Consider the following 7,905-nt stretch of genomic DNA (forward strand, 5'->3'; position numbering starts at 1 on the left):
TAGCCTAGAGATGTGGTTTGCTTCTCTATGCTTCACAATAGTTAGGTGGAAATATTTAGAGTTTGTCTCATTCCTTCAACCAAATGGCCCTAGATATTTGCCTCTACAAAGTCTCTTCCTTGGATACAATATCATGATAATTGACCAGCTTTAAGGAGAGGTTTTGAGATTGGAAGGTTACACTCTTCAAGAGAATCCTCCACACGATTTTCCAAGATCTTTTCTAGATCACCATTATCCACCTCTTGAATTTATCCTTCCTCAAAGTATCCCTCCATTCCATTATATTATTGTCTCTCATTCTTGTTTTGGGATAGACAATCTGGTTGGACCAGCACAATCTCTTCTTCCACATTGTTCTTGAGGAGTCGAGGAAGAGGAGTTTCGTCCACCCTCATGGCAGTATTACCTTTATTTTCATCCACCCCCCCTATATCATCTCTTTGCTAATTTTTCCTTGAGTATCCTTATCAAGGGTGATAGCTTCTCCTTATGGAGCCTTAGGTTTCCATACCAAATTTTGAGATTCCTTCTTTTCTAGTGCCACTTTTTTAGTCATTTTAGGTTTCTTAGGGCATTTTCTAGCCCAATGATCCAATTTCTTACAACAAAAATAAGCATTCGGAAGATCTTCAAATTCAACCTCTTGTATCCATTTCCCCATTATAGAAAAAAAATAATCCACTTTCTAGGGTAAATCCTTAAGCTGAGACACTTTCACAAAGATCCTGGCGTATAGAAGTCTTGGCCTAGTAGTTGTTATATTATTAATGGCAATTATATTATCAATGGCAATAAATTATCCAAAGGATCCAACAATCCCTTTAAAGATATCTTCATGCCAAAACTCCAAAGGGAGTCCTGACAACTGAACCCACCCAAGCATGGTAAGGAAGAAAGCATCAAATAAGTCAAGGTTCGGTTCCCAGTTCTTAACTGTAAGTGAGCTTCTTCCAAAATATCACGGTCCCCCACATAACACCATGTCCATGTCCTCCTTACGAGTAAAGATAAAGGAAAAGAAACCTTTAGGAATAGCCACAATATCAACCTGACCCTAGAGGGGCCATTTCCTCTTTGCCATATTCATTAAAGAATCAATGTCTGACCGAGCCCCCAAAAATTTGACAAGGGTGAAAATCCATAGCAGGTATAGAATGGTCAACAATAGGTTCCGACACAAATATTTGGAACTTACCTTTCTCCTAGCAAGATTTTGAAACAATGGGGGAGAAGATGACTTACCTGCTGACTTCTTACCAAAAAGTGAAGACCAAAGCCTACACCTGGCATCTTTTGCTTGACTCTTCTAACCAAAATCCTGTGGAACCTCGAAGCCTGATTACCCGCATGTGAAGAACCATCCCCTTTAGACTACTCAAGTGGGACCCCAACAAACCCATGGTCAAAAGCAGGAATAACGATATTCCAATGGTCAAAACTGTGGTCAGAAGCAAGAATAACGATATTCTAGTGGTCAATGCCTTCTTGCACCTCTTTAGAGCTCTCCGTTGAATTGTCATCCTTATCCTCGCCCTTTTCCTCCTAGATTCCCTCCAGGTTTTAGACTATATCTCCATTACCATTACTTGTAACCACATTCCTGCCCAAAACCTTCATTCAAGAGTTGAGTATGACGATTTAATTAAAATGTGTTTATTGTTTATACTTAATATATGTTAAATTAATTACAAGCAATTATTTAGAAATTATTCTTATATTATTTTATATAATATAAAATTATTTTAAAATCACCGCATTAAAAAAATTTAGGGTTGTGGTTTCGATAAGACTTAATATCTAAGGTTATAGTTAGAAGAAGAATCTAAGTTACATGATATTCAGGGTTAGGATTGGATTTAGACTTTGGTTTATGATCCTATTTGAGACTGAGTTTTAATGTTTCATGTTAGGGTTAAGGTTGGAATTAAGGTTGTGAATAGGGTTTGGGGTTACAATTATGGTTAGGATAATGAGTTACATCTTGGTTAATATTATGAATGATCAAGGTTGCAATGTAATAGGTTGTGTTAAGGTTACAATTGAAGTTAGATTTAGGAATATGATTAAACTTAATATTTTTATTAGGGTTAGGACTAGGATAATGATAAAGCTTTATGTTGGTTGGGAAAATATCATTGACTAAATAGGTTGCCAATTGACCTTATTACTTCTACAATTATATGAAAGAACATATTCTTCTTATAAATGTTCTTTAATATCTCTTCGGCATACCTATTGCACCGTAAGTTGTTATTGCTAGTATATAGTTATGTTGAAAGAAATAGTTAGCTCAAAATGAATTGCATAAATCAATTAAACATTCAAATAACTAAAGCCAAACAATACCAGGATAGACAAAATATAGAAAATAAACTTGTGTAAACCTTGATACCAACCCAATGAGATCTTCTTTGATATGTAAATTTTTCCAATATATTTATGTGTGCTCAATGGTTGTTCAAGCTTCAATATATGTGGAGTGATATTGGCATGTGATGATTGATGATTTTTTGAACTCAAATTAGCATCCAGGTGTTTTGATACTTCACATACAACAAAATGAAAGATTTTAATAACCGTCTCCCCCACACAGGATATGTAACCTCTTATTTAAATCTACTCTCTCACAAGAGTTTCTAATCATCAGGTTAGCAGTTCTGCCTTACAAATTTTCATCATATAGGTAGTTTAAACCTGCCTACTTCTAAAAACATCCACATAACAAGGATCCAGTATCATTGTGTGTAAAGCATTCCATAATAAAATGACACTCTTAAGCACCTCCATGTTGCAAAATAGACATGTCTTATTTAAACTTGCTTTACAACAGTGGATTTCAAACATCAGGTTTGCAGTTCTATCTAATAACTCTTGATCGTATGGATAGTTTAAACCGCCTATTCCTCAAATATCCACAAAGCCAGATCTGATGTCAATGGACATTGCATGTCAAGCATTCCATAATAAAATGACACTCATATCTCAACCACCTCCATGTTGCAGATTAGACATTTCATGTTTCCCACTCTTCTTTTGGTATCAGCCATCTACATGCATTGCACCTCAAATTGTGAGAGCTAAGTCAAAGTTGAATTTTTTCCCATGATCTAGTGCATGGTGCTCTCTCATATATAGCCTTCCTCAATATCTAACCTAGCCCAGTAGTGATTTCCAATATATTTTGTTTAGGTAACCCAACTGCTTGATCATGAAGTGGTATGAACAATTGCACCAAAACCTCGAGGTGCTAGTGAAGGCCGCCCGCCAGGATCATAACATCCCACCACGCTCTGCAGTCCAAACTCTGGGCTGGATGTGTGCCCATAGGGTGGGCCCTCCCTTGGCCATATGAGCCCCGAACGAACACTGCAATGCCGGCATTGCCACCAGTTTGTACCTTCTTAACATTCATTACAACAAATTATATTTGCTCCAAATCCTCTCAGAAGGAAGCAAAACAAGTTACTTGAAGCAATCAGATCTGAACCTGTCAATTTCTTTCGGATAAACATTTCCAAGACTGAATAATCTCACCAAGAGTAAATCCAGTTATAAGCAATCAGATCTGAACCTGTCAATTTCTTTCAGATAAACATTTCCAAGACTGAATAATCTCACCAAGAGTAAACCCAATAACTGGATAATTAAATCTTGTAAGTTGAGATATATACTTTTACATTGTATAATTAAGTATAATTAGTGTTAATATCAAAAACCAATACCATAGTTTCATGACTCTCCCACAAGTCGTGGGGTTGGGCTTTCCTGGCTGCCCCAGCTCATGGAATATGTCAAGTCTGGGAACTGTCAAAAACATTATATATCATTTCAATTTGACAAGGTAATCCACTCACCTCATTATTGATAGATCTAAGCCACAAACAATTTGCCTAGCTGTCATGGGCTTGGGCAGATCTGGCTGCCCCAGGTCATGGAATATGTCAAGTCATGGAACTGTCAAAAACATTCTATATCCATTTCAATTCGACAAGGTAGTCCACTCACCCCATTATTGATAGATCTAAGCCACAAACAATTCGCCTCTGGAACTTGTATTATGCTTATAATTTTGGACATCTCTCACATGTCCTCTTCAAATATGACCTTAGTAATTTGTACTTGTACCAACTCAACATTCATTAGTACAAATTGCATTAACTTCAAATCCACTACAAAGGAAGCAAAAACGAGTGCCTTCTAGCATTCAGATCTGAACCTGACAAACAAAAACGTATAAACATTTCCAACGATGAATAGTTCACCAAGAGTGTAAAGAAATTGAGAATGAAGATGTACAAATTCAGTAAGGAGCAACAAGCATCCACCAAATTCATGTTAAAACCTCACTTACTTTACCAAGAAACGAATCATGCTTATCATTTTAAAAACAAGCTGCTCCTCGTCAGATCCCACCATAAATCATTAAAAAAATAACACATCTATTGGACAATTTTGCATTTTAGATACAGTTCCTTTTGTAGAACATATAGCATAATACTGTTTAAACATAAAAGAGCAAATATCTACGCTAAACGTTATGAAGTTATACAGATCATATAACATTTTTTTTCACATTTGCCAAAATAATATTCCTTACCAATTATCTAAACATGTTTGTCCTACTCTCCCAAATAGGCTAATACATCACCACTGAACATTAAATTGCCCCAAGACCGGCAATATTTATCGTCTAGAATCATTCCATTGGCAACTTGCACTATAAAATTTTACGGCTAAATGGTCTTTACTGGATGCTCTCCCTTGCTTCCTATATTGTTTAGATTAGGACATGTTACATGAAATCGTCTTTTTATATGTTGCTCTCACTATCCTGCTATCTTTATCAGGTTAAGGAACAATACAATTAAATAGTCTTCATTGGTTGCACTAGCCATCAACAAACCACAAATTGGGCAAAAGACTTTTCTCATAGACCAGTAGAGAATAGAGAATCTATTTTTTCAAGAATTGACAGTTCTACCGTAGTGCTCATTTCTACATTATGAAAAAAGGGAGGTGCTTCTTTAACTATTTGTATGGTAATTTTAATCACCACAATGAAACAGGGGAGATGTCATTTTTTATAAATTCACACCTGAAATAATACTTCGAACTCAGATACTCAAGAATCACTAAAATAATTACTTTCAACAAACCTTCAACCATTCTAAAAGACAGGCTTTCCATATTGGCTGTGCAACTGATTTCCTAAATAGCCTAAATACTTATACCAACATTGATTATAAAGAAAACCTCTGAAGCTCCTACATCATAAAAATTGAAGAGAATATTATTAAACAAAATGCTTCATTAAAACGTCAATAAGATTCAATTATAAAGCCATCATAAAAGTCCAAAAGCCTTCCCCAATCTCTAACACTGTTCCACTTTCCTCTTCTTTGATGAGACTTGTTTTTTCTCTTAGTTGACATGGATGCTGAACAACGCTTTATTTAGTCACAAAAGCCATCTTCAATATCTATAAAACCTGTTCCACTCATTCTGCTAACAACTGTTGTACATCCTCTTCTTTGATAACACGTGCTTTCTATTTATTGAGAATATTACTAAACAAAGACTCAAAAAGTAATATTGTCAACAGATAGAAACATGCACTATCAGAGAGGAAAATTTTCGGATCTGTTCTTACAGAGGGGCTCAAAAATCAAAACCTTCAACCAACAAACGATTACACATTACCATTCAAGATTTTTCCCACTTACAAGGAACTCCCTTGATGTGAATTTGACAAGAGAAAATAACCCTGAGATTAGAAAACCATCTCGAACCTACAAGTACAGTACTCGGCCAGGCACACAGGAGACAACGCTCGCAACAGAACAAAATAATGAATAAAGACAACCTATTGATGAGCTCCGAAAAAGCAATCACTAGAAACATAAAATACTTACAGATAAGGACTGTGATGGTGAGTATAGTTTTATAACCGCACATCCCTAATATAGAAGATATCTATTTAAGATCTCAGCAAGCTAGAGGTATTAATCCGCACAGACAATGTCTCGGACAGTACGAATAATTTGCTCATCATCGACCACTGGACGTTCCTCTTATTAAAATAACATAGAATCATTCAAAATGAAAAAAATAAACCAAAAAAGTAGCCATCAACAACTGTAGATAAGAACCGTAACAGAATGATACGGAAAATTTTTGAAATGGTTTTGAGAATAAAAGATATTGACAACTGCTGTGTATGAGGTCTCAGACATCCAAGGAAGATTTGAACAGCACAAGCTCTCAAGCCCGGTAAAGGCGAAAGCTCTTAGGCGGCCACTGCGAATGTTTTGAGAAACAAGCCTTTCCTTTCTCATCATTGACCTCATTTTTACCCCAATATATTGTCAACAATATCTAGATCTACATGTGTAAATATCAAACAGCCAGAAGCTTATCATGAAACTTAAAATTTACAGATCACCATTGCAATCCTAAACCGACTAAACAATGCATCAAGGAAATATAAATGAACAGAAACCACAAGTAAACAATGAAAGAGACACTAGCAATCGAGTCGAGGATCAATCTGGGAATACCTTGCGCTAAAGAAATCGCTCCATTCGTTGAATCGTTCAAGTAGGCAAAAATTTATAGTTTGCCAACATATACAGCTCGCTGTTTCGTGTTATGAATAAACCCTAAACGCTCTCCTTCAAAATCATCCGAACCCTAGCCTTTCTAAGGGCCTGTTTGGCCGCGGGCATAGGGATGGAGAATAGGCATGGGAATAAGGATGGCTATTCCAATAACAGCTATTTTTTGGGATAGGTATAAGTTCATTTTAGAGGCAAAATGGGAATATAAAAATCGTATTCCAAATTTTTCTATTCCTATTCCATCAACCAAACAAAAAATAAAAATTGTATTCCAATTTTTCTATTCCTATTCCATCAACCAAATGGACCAAAGAAATAGAAAACCACCAATCGGACCTTTTGTAAAACTAGCTTATTAGTTCCTCCCTATAGCATCTAGTGGATGCCACCAATCAAGTTATAGAATTTTGTGAGAGAACTATTTTAATATAATGTTTGTATTTGGAACATTCAATTATTTATTATTCAACTTTTTAATTTTTTTTAAGTTTTATGCTTTTATGCTCCTCGAATGAATAGTCAGTGTTTTGGAATGACTTTTTATTATTACGTCTTTATGCAATTGGCTCTCCATTATGTAATAATCACGGAGAGATTTTTTTATTTTGTAGAAAAGGACAAGTTTGTCCAATCTTTAAAAATTGTGTTATGTACTTTTCGTGTTGTGAAAAGTTTTATAATACGTTTCTGAAGCTATAGAAATGGGGTGGAGTCCTTTCAAATCTTTATGAAAATATCTTCCCTCCACTTTTGTCCATTGATCTACTCGCATTTATTGTGGGTTATCAGCATGGTTTGAATTTGGAACAATTAATCTTATTGTTGTTGAAAATTTGGTTAGCGCTCCCCTAAGAATTTGTGTCAAGGGCTTAACTGCCTTTTGTGTTCTATAAGTTGAGTGGTTGTATCGGGCATTGACAGATTGGTCTTTTGGTGCAACGACAACCCCACTCTACAAGTGTTATCAAAGCTTGGTCATAGGTTTGAATCCTCAAACCCTCGGATAACGCTGAGGGGGAAATTATTGAAAATTTGGTCAGCGCTCCCCTCAGGATTCGTGACAAGGGCTTAACTGCCTCCTGTGTTCTATAAGTTGCGTGGTTGTATCGGGCTTTAATAGATCAGTCTTTTGGTACAACAACAACCCCACTCTAACAATTACTTCTCTAAGTAGCTATTGTCAATAAGTTGATTGAGTGCATTTAATCTTTGTTTGTAGACAATAGAGATGGTAGGTTTCATTTTTAATTTTTTGCTGAGAAAATCAGCTTTTTCTTTTTCCCAT

At 35.7% G+C, this 7,905-nt stretch overlaps 1 long non-coding RNA gene and 1 other non-coding gene across 2 annotated transcripts; both read right to left on the reverse strand.

The window, feature by feature from the left end:
- Positions 1–2,791: 2,791 nt before the first annotated feature.
- Positions 2,792–6,792, reverse strand: LOC149534439 (uncharacterized). Its single transcript, XR_016357038.1, has 3 exons — positions 6,561–6,792; positions 3,575–4,219; positions 2,792–3,490 (listed from the first exon to the last, which is right to left on the reverse strand). It is a non-coding gene; the product is annotated as an uncharacterized LOC149534439 (long non-coding RNA).
- On the reverse strand, positions 6,225–6,346 carry LOC149534440 (small nucleolar RNA SNORD14). Its single transcript, XR_016358291.1, has one exon. It is a non-coding gene; the product is annotated as a small nucleolar RNA SNORD14 (small nucleolar RNA).
- Positions 6,793–7,905: the final 1,113 nt, after the last annotated feature.

The sequence above is a fragment of the Cupressus sempervirens genome, chromosome 10 (genome assembly GCF_028749045.1).
Source record: "Cupressus sempervirens isolate cs-2001-9-10 chromosome 10, ASM2874904v1, whole genome shotgun sequence".
NCBI classification, from domain to species: domain Eukaryota; kingdom Viridiplantae; phylum Streptophyta; class Pinopsida; order Cupressales; family Cupressaceae; genus Cupressus; species Cupressus sempervirens.